The sequence below is a fragment of the Oryctolagus cuniculus genome, chromosome 7 (genome assembly GCF_051225735.1).
Source record: "Oryctolagus cuniculus isolate XC-2025 breed Fujian yellow rabbit chromosome 7, ASM5122573v1, whole genome shotgun sequence".
In the NCBI taxonomy this organism is placed as follows: domain Eukaryota; kingdom Metazoa; phylum Chordata; class Mammalia; order Lagomorpha; family Leporidae; genus Oryctolagus; species Oryctolagus cuniculus.
This window is the reverse complement of record NC_142873.1, coordinates 84,461,620-84,475,554: the sequence shown is the minus strand read 5'-3', so window position 1 is coordinate 84,475,554 and position 13,935 is coordinate 84,461,620. Positions and strand designations below refer to the sequence as shown.

Here is a 13,935-nt window from a genome sequence, read left to right as displayed (position 1 = left end):
ATATATTGGTTGTTTCAGATATATTTATTGCTGTGGATTGACTGCTAGTGCCCCCTCATAATTCTTATGTTGGAAATTAATCCCTAAAGTGATAATATTAAGAGGTGGTACATTTAGGAGGTGATTAGATCGTAAGGGTGGAACACTCTTGTAAAAGGGGCTTGCCATCGGTAAAACCACCGCCTGCAGTGCCGGCATCCAATATGGGCACTGGTTTGAGTCCCGACTACTCCACTTCCAAACCAGCTCTCTGCTATGGCCCAGGAAAGCAGTAGAGGATGGCCCAAGTTCTTGGGCCCCTGCACCCGTGTGGGAGACTGGGAAGAAGCTCCTGGCTCCTGGCTTCAGATCAGCACAGCTCCAGCAGTTATAGCCACTTGGAGAGTGGATGGAAGACCTCTCTCTCTCTCTCTCTCTCTGCTTCTGCCTTTCAAATAAATAAATATTAAAAAAAAAAAAACACAGAGGCTTGCCAGAGCCATGTTCTCCTTCAGTCACATGAGGACACTACAAAGATGCTGTCTATGAGGAAGGGGCCCTTTCAGATACTGAATCTACTTGTGCCTTGCTCCTGGACTGCCCAGCTTCCAGACTGGGAGGAATGAATTCCCATTGTTTATAAACCACACGGTCTAAGGTGTGTAATCATAACAGCCTGAACAGATGCATACATTGCATTGCATTATATTTTATGTGATTTTCTTGAGTTCATGACAGGAGTAAACCTCTCTCAATTTCCTGACACTGGTTGGTGAGACCAATATGCTGAGTATGCATAGAAAACTTATGTCATCTGCCATAAATGACCCATCTGCCATTTTGGTTTTTCTAGGATCCATTTTGTATGGATAGTAACAAAGTCAGGATAAGAGAGTGTGACAAGAGTTCCTAAGGGAGGACTTGAGTAAGAGTGACTGACGATCCTTCAGTATCAATGTTTAATTACTAAATGAAGTGAGCGTGATCTAATAGCAATTTGCTTTCCTGCCCAAATAGCCCAAGCCACACAAGGCTGTCCATGTGTTCTTTGCAGCTACCACCATCTTAAAGGCAAGTTTGTTCTCTATTAGGTCAATGAGGAGTGAACAAAATATACTTGGGTCTTCACATGATAAAAGCTTAACAGCTTTGAAAGAGCTATTATGGGCAAATGCCTAAAAGAAATAGTCATTTGAAAAGTGTATAATTATGTGCTTCTATAATAGTGTGTAAAGGGATCAAGGGTTACTGAGTAAATAGCAAGTTCTTCAGTCAGTGACTACTTATTTACATGACGTCAGTAATGGCAGTCAAGAAACCATTGCAAGCTACTGGGCAGATCTTATTCCTCCACGTAGTTGGGCGGATAAACTGCTAAGGTCTGTTCTCCACTCCGACATGAAAAGCACAGGGGAAATGTGGAAGGAAGGTGAAGCACTGTGTTCCCATTAAGCCTAGGGATGTTAATGAGTTTCAAAGGTCCTCACAATGGATTTAGGTTCAAAGTGATGGGAATGGCACTGCCTAGAGGACATGTGCCCTTAACCACGCTGCATCCATTCTCTTTTCTGCTTTGGGATCTGCTCTTCCCAGGTTTCTTGTGACTCTGGTCAGGATTGCCATGAAATGATCAGGTGACCATTGGATACCATTTCTGGGAGATGCAGACATATTCTTTCCTAGAATCCCTTGGAAAAAGGTTAGTGTAAACTTGGAGCTACAGTGGCTTTCTTTACCCATATTAGAAAAATCTTGCCTGAAACTGAAATCAACACAGAGTAACCTAAAGGTAAGAGATGGTGAGAAAGATAGTACTTTTGGCTACATTGAGCACCAGGATTGTGGGAGAAGTTGAAACTGAAGGTTTGGCTTTCTCTTCTTGCTAATGCTTCCTCCATTAGCAGGACTCACAAGAGTTGCCTTCTGTACCTGAGGGACAATCTCAGGAGAGAAATCGCCTTGCCCATACTTTCATCCTTTCTTTTGACCTTTGACAAATATATGAAGGTTCTACCTTCTTAACTTCAGCTCAGATGATTAGTACAGGAGATGCTCCATCACAGACCATTTTGCTCAAATATTTAATATTTTAACACTTGTGAAAAGAAAGGGCAGTGTTGGGAATGAAATACTCTTTGAGGTTGCAATTTTGGCTGAGAGACACTGCTCACTCCTGAGGACAGAGTCATACAGCAAAGACTGGTAGAATCCAAGAGCATAACACAATGCATTTGAATTGGCAAAGCCTTCATAGCTCAAAAGAAACCTTTATGAAGGGGGTGAGTGAAAATAGAGGATGCTTTCAAGGCCCCAAAGAGATATGCGAAAGAATGACTCCAGGCCGGCGCCGCGGTTCACTAGGCTAATCCTCCGCCTTGCGGCGCCGGCACACCGGGTTCTAGTCCCGGTTGGGGCGCCGGATTCTGTCCCGGTTGCCCCTCTTCCAGGCCAGCTCTCTACTGTGGCCAGGGAGTGCAGTGGAGGATGGCCCAGGTGCTTGGGCCCTGCACCCCATGGGAGACCAGGAAAAGCACCTGGCTCCTGGCTCCTGCCATCGGATCAGCGCGGTGCGCCGGCCACAGCGCGCTGGCCGCGGCGGCCATTGGAGGGTGAACCAACGGCAAAGGAAGACCTTTCTCTCTGTCTCTCTCTCTCACTGTCCACTCTGCCTGTCAAAAAAAAAAAAAAAAAAAAAAAAAAAAAAAAAAAAAAAAAGAGTGACTCCAGGGACTAAGAAATGAGGTAGTCCCAAATTCGGCCTAATTTTTTGTACATAAAGGCATAGAGTTAAGAATACAAGAACTGGGGTAGATATTTGCCATAGCATTTAAGGTGCCACTTGGGACACCCATACCCCATATCTGAGTGTCTGGGTTGAATCTGGGCTCTATTCCCAATTCTTAGTTTCCTGCTAGTACAACCCCTGGAAGGCAGCAGTTTATGCTCCAAGTATGTGGGTCCCTGCTACCCACTTGGGAAATCTGGACTGACTTTCTGACTTTGCTTTGGCCTGGCCCAACCCTGGCTACTGCAGATATTTGAGGGAGTGAGTCAGTGGATGAGATCTCTCTCTCTCTCTCTCTCTCTCTGATTTTAAAATAAAATAAATACAAATTAGATGCATAATTTTAAAAAGGATTCAAGGACTGGAGTCTTTTCAGAGATGTGGTTGTCCTGCTGTCTCTGGGGTCTCGGGATTAGGATTCATTGATCTTGGATTTGATAACACTCGCCCTAACTGTTGGTTCTGAATCCTGTTGATGTCATACTTTCTTTTTGCTTGGCATTTTTTTCAGAGTTTCCCAACAGCTACCACTGAGAATATTTCTGCACCTGGAATAGGCCAGCAATGGGTGCACATCTCTTCATCTTGCTTCAGATGTAGAAAATCTTAACTGGCAGAGAAAGAAAGCTAAGTTGAGAGTAGAGGAACACGGTCATTTCCATAGTGGGAATTAACATAGTTGACTGTAGTAGGACTCTAGTGTAGTGCCTGAATAACTGACAGTAAAAAAAAAAACAACAAAATATCAGAGGAGTGGTCATCATTGTGATGTAGCAAATGAAGCCATACCTGCAATGCGGGTATCCTATATGGGCACTGGTTTGTGTTCCCCACTGCTCTACTTCTAATCCTGCTCCCTGATAATGGCCTGGGAAAAGCAGCAGAAGATGGGCCAAGTGTTTGGGCCCCTGCCATCCAATGGGAAACCCGGAGAAAGCTCCTGGCTCCTGGCTTCAGCTTGGCCCAGTCCTGGCCGTTGTAGCTATTTGGGGAGTGAACCAGCGTATGGAAAATCTCTCCATAACTCTTTCAAATAAATAAATAAATCTTTAAAAAAAAGTAGAGGAAAGGATATCAGATGGCATAGGTTAAAAAGAAATAAGAAGGCTAAAATAAATAAAACAAATATGCCCAGAGGGAGGGGCAGAGGTAGAGGGGCAAATTGCAGAAGAGTTTGCTGATGTTGCTTGGGTCTATAGCAGACTCATCAAATTCCCATGGGAGGCATCTGTCAATCACTTCAAGTACTTTTGAGATAGTCCCTGAACTTTTCATGGGTATACTTCTATTGTTTCTTTGTATAAGAGTATTGTACAATTATTCTTTATGTCTTCTTTAAAAAATTCTTTCCATAAGGGACTTAGGCTGAAATTTAGGTGGTTTTACAAGCATATCTCAAACTTAAATTTTTCTGCTTGCATTTGGGAATCTTAAATCATTTGGGCAGGAAATCAGAAATGTAGTGTGTTGGGGAATAGGGCTAAAGAGGAGTGCTTTTTATACAGACTTGGTTCTGTTCTTATTGATTTACAAGTTTAATTTCCATCAAAAATGCAGAATGAGAAAACCTGAGACATTTCCAATGCCGTAGGAAAGGCCCAGGATTTGATTTGGCTGGCGGATCAGCTAAATTACCCAGCGTTCTTCAACTGTGGCTAAAATCTGAGACCTGGATGCTGTCGCAGTGACTGGCTTTCTCTGCCTTACCCGGCTAAGTGTCCATAAACTCCTCTCCACCACCCAGTGCCTTCTTCTTGTCTACCTCCCCACCTCCCCACCTCCCTCCATTCTTCCCAGATGAGTGCTTACAGTCCTCTTCTTTTCCTACTTCTAGGTCATCTCTGTCTAGTCCACAGTAGCAAGAGAAATGAAGGCACTTTCTCTCCAAGGTTTAGGGTATAGTAGTCATGAATTCCATTGAGAATAAGGACCAGGCTCTTTAGAGTGCTTTCCACTTTCTTAGAATAGATTCAAAATGCTAAGATCCAGACCATGAGAACTTTCAATGCCTCGCGGTAAATAGGAGGACCTGATGTCTGTATCTTCTAGAAAAGCAAGGGGGACAGCGGTTGACCTGAGCCAATTCCTTGATCGTTATTCCTGGATGTTCTAAATCCCTTCCACATTTCAGTGAAGGTTTTCTGTTTGGTCACTTAACACACAGCATTGTTGCATCCTGCACAGTGATCATTACATTTTGATTGGCAGGGGGAACGAAAGCATCCAGTTAATACATTTACTTGCCAATGCGTTTTATTGAGGATAAAGCATGGAAATGTTATCTGCCCAGGTCCTAAGGGGGCTGCTCTCATTTCTCCAGGGTTATCACCGCCTATCAGAGAGATACCAATCTTTGAGACTATGGGGTGTGGAGTAATTAGGCTTCAATGTCTTCAGGAGAGTTTTTTTTTTTTTCTCCCCAGGAAAAAAAAAAAAAAAAGGCCTCTTTCCAGATGTAGAACTGAAGTATCTGATGCTTCTGATGTTGCTGTCAGAGACTGATTGGGAAGCAAAGTATCAAACACAATGGCTCCTTTGAATTCCTTTGCAAGAGGCAGACCATTCCCAGCCTCAAGATTCCGGTCCTTCTTGCCTGCGTGTGTGGAAAAAAGCAAATCCCCTCCAACTCGAAGAAAGAGTTTTCCTCCTCTCCACCCCGCACCACTGACCTCTGAACCTCCCCGAGTTCTGCTCTTTCTTAGGAAATGGTTTGCCTCAGAAGCCTGGCATTTGGAGGTGAAAGAGGGGAGATGGGAGGAATTTGAGCCTGTTTTCACAATTCCAGTTGGGATGTTGGAGACAATTTCGGTGACATTTAAACTGCCAGTTACTTTATTAGATTTTCATTTCTAAAGCAGAACTAAGTGAGTGCAGTCAGTCGGTGACTCTGGCCAAAACATGTGCAAACGTAGGCTCATTAAGAGCGTTTCTGCCCCTAACTGCAAAGCTCTAAAACGTTGGCCTCATGTGGAAGCACCGTGGAGAATCAAGTATAACAGTTTCTCATTTCCGTCTCAAATGCACTTAAGCATTTTTTTGTCTGAGGAATCACAAATTTGGGACTCCCCCACACCCAAAAAAATGAAGTGCTGAGTCACTGTTGTTCCTGACTTGGCTGTTGGTTTTCATTTAAAAAAAAAAAAGTTAAAACGGGGTGGATCAATTTCTGAAGTTTTAGGACAGCACGGATTTGAAAGCAACCCTGTTGCTACCACCGCCTGCATGTGAAGCTGGATCGGCCAGAAATGCGAGTAAGAGAAGTCTTTGTGTTGCCTTTAGCTCCTCCTTGCCCCAAACCTCCTTAGAACATAACTTAGAGCATGCATGGATTAGATGGAGGCAAATGCGGCCGAGGATCGCAGGTTTGGGTTTTTGGTGTGTGTTTTGTTCATTTCACTAGTCGCTATTTTGGGGTTAGGGGAAAGAAGCTGTGCATTTGCAAGATGGAATTGCTCTCAGGGCCGTTTTTGCATTATTTTTGAAATTAGATTCTTAATTATTCAGGAGCAGATTATCCAGTTCGCAGACTATCTGGGTATTTTGTTTCTTCCTCTTCCCCTCTCTTGATGCCAGTGTTTTGACAATTTCCTTACTCTGCTAACATCCACAAAATTGACCATAAAAGGAGAAAGGAAGCACCCAATCACTTTTGTTTGTTAATTGCTCTGGTACAGTTTGTTCAGGAAGAAACTAAAATATAGACCAAACTGGAGTTTAGAGATTATCTGTGAATCGAATCTATCCATCCTTTCTCTAAGCCTCATTTTGTACCAATAATCGAGGGCTGGCAGAACTTCAGAGAAGGATCTCTTAAGGGAGATCAAACACGTCTCAAAACCCAACTCCCTCTGAAATGGCAAATTTTTTCATTCCCATGGGAAAGTCACTGCTTAAGGAAGCACTCAGGCTGAGGTGCTGAGAGAGAGACAGTTCCACGGGTCTGCTCCACCTTTGATGGAACAGGCTCAGTCAAGAATGGTGACGTGATTTGTTCTGGGCCCAGCCGTGTGCATAGATGTGTGTGCATGCCTGTGTGTTCATATTCGAATCCCCCTCTAGGGAAGATGCCCTGAGAGGAAAAGGGAGGCTGGTGCCTGCGTGCTGCATGTTTTTTAATAAGGAGTGAGCTCCCCGGCCCCTGGCCCCCAACTCTCAAGGCTTCTGGGTTCAGGGCTGCTCTTCAGACTCTGACCACCCAGTGGTGCGATTAACCCTTTGGCATCAGCATTGCCCATTTCTCTCCACTAATTGGTAATGCAAAGGCCATTAGTGGTTGGTGTGGAGATACTCCGAGTCCAGATGTCAAAAGGTTAATGAAAAACTAAGTATTGCATTTTTCTGGGGGGTGGGATTAAACTTTTAAAAATGGGTGATGTCTTTTTCTTGTTTCTGCCAGCAGTCTGGTCAGGAGCTGGTCTCCTCCTTACAAGTCTGGTTGGGTTTTTTTCTGGAAGGTCAGAAAGCTTTTGCCACCAAAATCCAAGCAAACTCCGTCTACAGCTGTCCTCCCCCAGTCAGAGTAGGGGGAGCTCCCAGAGGCCATGGAAGAAATGGCTGTAATTGCCTGATAATTGCAGGTGTTTTTGCCTGCAAAGACATTTGTTAATTGAAAAAATTTTTTTTTGCCATATTTAGTCTCTTGGAAATGGATAACAGAGAAATTATTGGAGAACTTGACTTGGTCTCCAGGATCCATCTGTGCAAGCACATTCCTTATTAATAGGTCTTTGTTCTTGCTCTAACTCTCAGACAAGGATTTTGAGAGACATACTCATTTTCTTCTAAGTCATATCAGCGTAGTAATCACTCTTGGCTGAAAATCAGCTGCCATTTGCATGTGTAATAAAAATATAACACCAATACCATATTCAAAACAATTTTTCCTTGTAGGCTAAGCCTTCAAAATAACGTGCTTTCCTATATCTACCATAAATGCTATTTACTCTGGTTGAGGTCCTTAAAACAGGGAGCTAATGCTAAAACAATTTGATTATTCTTTCCTACTTCTGTCAGTCACCAACCATCTCTCTTAATTACGGCGCAAGAACATTTACATAACCAGGGAGAGGGTCCTTTAACTACATTTCTATTATGCCTGGCACTTGTGCGAGAGGATATTATAGTCTTGTGCATTGGAGATTGCTTATGAAAGATCAAGATAATAACAGCCGATGAGACGATAAAGGTCTCTTTTCTCCTCCCAGACAGGCTGTCTCTGACAGAAGCATACAGTTCATCAAAAGTGTCTGCAGGTTGTCAAACTCAGGGAGGTTTGGGGACCCTCTGTGGCTGTCATGGTCAACAAGAAGATTTTCTGTCGGGCTTCTCCATCACTCACCCCGAGGAAATAATCACTCACTACCTTCTGCATGTTCTCATGATAGAGCTCTCCATTTGAGAGAAAAGAGCCATTTTATCAAAGGACAATATAGCCCTTCTCTGGGCCCACGTAGCTTCCATTATCAGACCATAATAAATCATATTTATGTTCTTAGTTAATAAGACTGATTACAACGCAGGTTCCAGACGTGGGAAAAGCAAAGCAGGTGGAAAGATGTTTTAATGAAAATATGATAAGAAAACAGCTTCTTGTGAACATTTTGTGCTATTATTTGTAATGATTACAGACAATTTTTGATGCATCTTCTTTAGCAATGGTTTAAGCTGCCTAAATTGGCTCACTGGTAGATAAGTAAAAATGATAAGGAAAAAAATCATGAAATCTTCTTATGTTGTCTAGAACCATTATGTACATAACAGGTGCAAAATGGGTTTAATGTATATGCTGGGGATGGAGGGGAAACAGATTTCTCAGAAAAGCAGGGTTTGGGTATTTTTCAAAGTGATTTAGAAATTTTCTTCTCATCTTGTTAAAGATGTGTGGCCCCTGAGGTGGGGGCACGCTGGTCATTAATTTCACCTCTGTAAATGAACCTACAGCTCTATCTTCCTTATTCAACCTCCAAGTTATTTTTCCTTTTCTTCCCTTATTTTATTTTTCTTCCCTCTTAGAGCTCAGTACAAACAGACAAAGAGATATATATTTCCTGCTCAATGTTTGTGCACAACTGCCATTAGTGCTAATGGGAGTTAAGTGCCTGCTTAGGAGGAAAACAGACCCCAAAGTTTAATACTGAAAGGTACCTTATTAAAAAGGTCTGGACATTTTTAGCTTCAGTGAGTTCAATTACATTAAAGTACCAACTTTCTAAATTAGTACAAAAAAGAAAAAAATCAGATAAAACGTTGAAATAGCTTCGGCCTTCGGCTGTATGGGAGAGGAACCGATGGCTGATGACTCAGGATGTGTAGGACTACAGCTTGTTCGTCCATATTAATTCACCACTTTGGCAGTGCAACACATACCAATTCCAGTTTAGCACCCAACATTCAGAGGACTTGTTTCCTGCTGTCCCTTTGCAGCTTTGATGAGTTTGATGAGTTTTGGCCTTTGAGTTCTTAAAAGGTCACGAAGCTTCTTGTGTGCCATGCCATCTGGACAACGACCATTCTGAAATATCGGGGTAGCCCAGGTCAGATTCAGCAAATGGTTGGGATAATCCATTTATTTTGGATGGGAGGGCAGAGACTGGCATCTTTCTCATGAACGCATTTTGACCTCATGGGTGCACATATGAGGAGTTTTTAAGAATTTGCTTGCGGGCCGGCACCGTGGCTCACTTGGCTAATACTTCACCTGCGGCGCCGGCACCCTGGGTTCTAGTCCCGGTTGGAACGCCAGATTCTGTCCTGGTTGCTCCTCTTCCAGTGCAGCTCTCTGCTGTGGCCCGGGAAGGCAGTGGAGGATGGCCCAAGTGCTTGGGCCCTGCACCCGCATGGGAGATGAGGAGGAGGCACCTGGCTCCTGGCATTGGATTGGCGCAGCGCGCCGGCCATAGTGGCCACTTGGGGGGTGAACCAATGGCAAAGGAAGACCTTTCTGTCTGTCTCTCTCTCTCTCTCTAACTCTGCCTGTCCAAAAAAAAAAAAAAAAAAAAAGAAAAAGAATTTGCTTGTGGGATAGGCATTGTTTTGAATTCAAAAGAGAGACCTCTCTCCATCATGAGGTTGCCAGGGCTAGCATGTACCTTGATGGCACTGTGAAGTCTGTTCCCCAAAGGAAAGCTTAGCATCTTTCATCAGAGACTGAATTTTGCTCAGAGAGGCTTGGATTGTACTTTTTCTAAGGCATTTTGCATCACTATTAGATACTGGGAGAGTTGACAAAGTCAGCAAGGCCTATGAGATTAACCTCACAAGTCAAAAGAAAAAACCCATGAGGAAAATGTATGATTTTAATCAGTAGGGTGGATGCACACACGCGAGTATGCCTGTGAGCTGGGGAAGGGGCTCTGTGCTTTTCAGCAATGCTACCTTGTTTCCTGAAATCAAAAGTCTGTTGAGACTTAGTCGCCTCCCCCTAGGTCATTGCTTTCTTTGCTGGCCATTTCTCTTTGTTCTAGTTTAACATGAACACAGGAGGGACGAACGATGGGCCCATGCCATTCACGTTGTCTGACTTCCATGAAAACAACTGCCAGGACTTCTGTGGCATCTTCCTTTCGCTTCAGCGTTCACTCCATTTTTCTTTTTCATAGGTTGACCAAAAAATATTGCCTGCAAGAGAATTCCGTAATGCCCCCATATATCTAATATCTAGGAGGCCTTTTGTTTTAGCGTTACTGGACTTAACCACAAAAAACATTTGACATTGATAAAGAATCTGTCAAGTCTGCCCTGATCAGGGCACTGAAATCGCTCATGACAGGGAAGGCACCAAGCCCCAAAGCAGTGGTAGATTAGGGGGCCGATGCTTAGAAGCTTCATCGTTGTGGAGTCATTTCGTGTGGGGCCATGTACTCAGCCAAATGCGATTTGCTTGTCACACTCCATTAGCAGGTGTGAAACAGTTGGGAAAACGGCCATATGATCAGACAGAAGGAAACCTGGATTCTTCATACTGGGACTTGTTATCACTGAATAATGTCTTTGCAAGAGGGATTGGTTAAGATTTTGTTAATTTCTTGTGTGGTAGGAAATAATGGCACTTGTGGATACTCTGTAAAGGCTAGCTCCAGGCACACCCTCCACATATGGAGTGGGGAATGTCGGGCCTGTGGGTCGGATGGGGCCAGCAAAATCACCTGACCTGGCCCTGCCAAGGCAACCACAGGAGGCACGCAGAACTCAAGGACTCTAAGGCAGGATCATTTTTTTTTTTAAAGAAAGGGTCATTTATTTATTTGAAAGAGTTATAGAGAGAGGGTGAGAGCGAGAGCAAGAGCGAGAGAGCGAGAGAGAGATGCACTATGTGTTGGTTCACTCCCCAGAGGGTCACAATGGCCACAGCTGGGCCAGGCTGAAGCCAGGAGCCATAGCATTCTTCTGGGTCTCCCATGTGGGTCCTGGGATCTAAGCACATGGGCCATCTTTGGCTGCTTTTCCCAGGACACTAAATGGAGAGCTGGATCAGAAATGGAGCAGCTGGGATGTGAACCGGTACCTACCTACACCACAACGCCAGCCCCTAGCAGGCTGATTTCTAAGCTGATCAATTTGTACAGCCCACGACTGATGCTATAAATATCCAAATGGCCCTTGGCCGAAAAAAGGTTCCACATCCCTGCTTCTACATCAACCCCATTCTAAACATTTTAAGAAGACTTGGTGAAATCCACAATTTTATTGGCGAAATCTATCACTAGTATTTCGACTCCTAAAATGTCCTCCCTGCACCCAACTATTGGAACCAGTAGATTACATTCTCCCAGGGCCGAAGCCATCTCCTTGTGGCTAAGAGACAAGGAGAGCTGGCCACTGACGAGGGCTTCCTGCTGAAGTGGCTCTCACTGCGACAGGACCGGAATTCGCACAGACGTTCTGCATCTTCTTTTCAGATTTTGTTGTTGTTTTCTCATTGCTTGTTTTTCAGGAGAATGCAAGGAAAACACGACTTAAAGGATGAGAAGATAAGAAAGGCTTGGATGCAAAGGAAATTCCAGTGATGCTTAAAACACCATGACCTCAGCCCTGCGAGGGAAGGACATTGTGGGCAGGATTTTCCTCTTGGGGGCAATCTGTTGAAAACCCACACAGAATGAAAGAAAACCTATTATGGGAAAGAAAGAGAGCTTTCTCGAATCCTGCCTGTATAATTACATATGTATGAGAGCTACAATTCCTTAGAATGAAATCTTGTCCCACATATGATTGGGGAATTATTAAATGTTGACTATTAAATATTTTAGTTAGTTTCACACTGTGTTTATTTCTCCCAGAATGATGAATATGCAGATTTAAAATTGAATTTCTTCGTTCCCAAGCAAATGATGAAGCCAAGTCCTTGACGATGTCTAGCTTTTACAGATGGGCCCTCTGCTCCGATGAGTCACCACAGCAGGCAGCAGCCAGTGTCAGAAACCCCACGCCGCCCCCCAGCTCCGAGAAGGAGGACCATTGCACTCACTCTGCTGATGGTCCCCGGGCGCCCGTGGGACGCTGTGGCCTGCTTTAGTTACCGCCGCTGCCAGCTCCCCAGCCCCAGATCCAAGCACAGGCTACAGACAGACAGGGTTCCCAAGAGCAGGGAAGGGCGAGAGCAAAGGAAAGGACAGAGCCGCGTGGTGGGCGACGGCACAAAACGCCCACCTCTGCGTTTTTCTTGAGCTTGTTCAGCCTGCCTGGCCCCCAAAGCTTCGTAGCTGGTCCAGGAATTCAATGCAGGCGTCCCCTGTGACTACACAGAATGTGTTTGCTGTGTTGAAGGCCAGCCCAGGCCTAATTTTGAAAAGTAAATCTGGGAAACAGCTTAATTCCATTTCCCTAGGGATTTTTTCTGGGACAAAGTTAGAAGGGAAGACAAGTTGAACAAAATAGCAGTTAGAGGCAGAGGCTGCTTTGAGCGAAAAGTCTTCCCCATAATCCTTGCTCCCCGATGTCTATCCTGTGAAGCAAGTTAAGTAGATTTTCAGTAAACGGTGATGGTGGTTTTGGGTGCTTACACTGCAATGTTTTACAGCCCTTGTGATGTGGCATAAACTGTGGGGTCATTAACTAAAATGTCCCCTTGAATACCCAGGAGAAAGTACCCAAATGATAGGAGTCGGCATTGTGGAATAGTGGGTAAACCCACCTCCTACAAAGCCGGCAGCCTATATGCATGCTGATTTGAGTCCCTGTTGCCCCACTTCCAATCCAGCTCCCTGCTAATGGCCTGGGAAGAGCTGTAGAGATAGCCAAAGTGGCCTCTGTGCACACATGGGAGACCCAGATGAAGTTCCTGGCTTCGGCCTGGCTCAGCCCTGGCCTTTGTGGCCATCTGGGGGAGTGAACCAGTGGATGGGAGAGCCCTGTCTCTCCTCCTCTCTATAACTCTGCCTTTCAAATAAATCAATCAAATCCTTTTTTTTTTTTGTTAAAGTACCCAGTGAGCTGTGCTTTCTTGATTCCACAAGTGTTTCCTAAGCACAGACTAGGCCTCTTAGTTCCATGCTCTTCCTATAGCACACACAGTGCTACCTTGGGAAAATTAAGCATTAGTAACACAAATTCAGGACGTTTGACCTTGTACATCTCAAGTTGAAAACAGCCGTTTTGGCATGATGGTTAAGTCATGGCTTGGGATGCCTGCATCCCATTATGGGGTGCTGGGATTCAAGTCTCAGCTCCATTTCTGATCCAGCTTCCTGCTGGTGCACACCCTGGAAGGCAGCAGATGATGACTCAAAGTCTTGGGTCTTTGCCACTCATGTGGGAGACCTGGATGGAGTTCCTGGCTCCTGGCTTTGGCCTGGCTCAGCCTTGGCCGTTGTGGGCACTTGGGGAGTAAACCAGCAAAAGGAAGATCTCTTTCTCTACGTCTCTTTCTCTATTACACTGCTTTCAAGTAAATTAAACATAAATCACTAAACATTGAAATAGCCATTTTGGCAGAAACTCTAAGCCATGAATATAAACGCAGTGTGTTTGCCAGAGGACTCAGTGCACTGTCAGAGCACAGGCTGTGAAATCACACATTCTGGGTCAAACTGGCTTTTGCTTTCCAGTTAGTTTGCCCCTAGGCAAGTTATATAATCTCTCTAAGCCTCAATTTGTTCATCTGTAAAATGGGTATAATCATATTACCTATTTTCTTAGCATTCTCATGAGGATTAAGTGCATGAGAACAATTG

The 13,935-nt window shown here is 44.3% G+C and overlaps 1 long non-coding RNA gene across 1 annotated transcript; it reads left to right on the top strand.

Moving 5' to 3' along the window:
* Positions 1-5,784: 5,784 nt before the first annotated feature.
* Positions 5,785-12,011, top strand: LOC138850618 (uncharacterized). Its single transcript, XR_011390595.1, has 2 exons — positions 5,785-6,015; positions 11,697-12,011. It is a non-coding gene; the product is annotated as an uncharacterized LOC138850618 (long non-coding RNA).
* Positions 12,012-13,935: the final 1,924 nt, after the last annotated feature.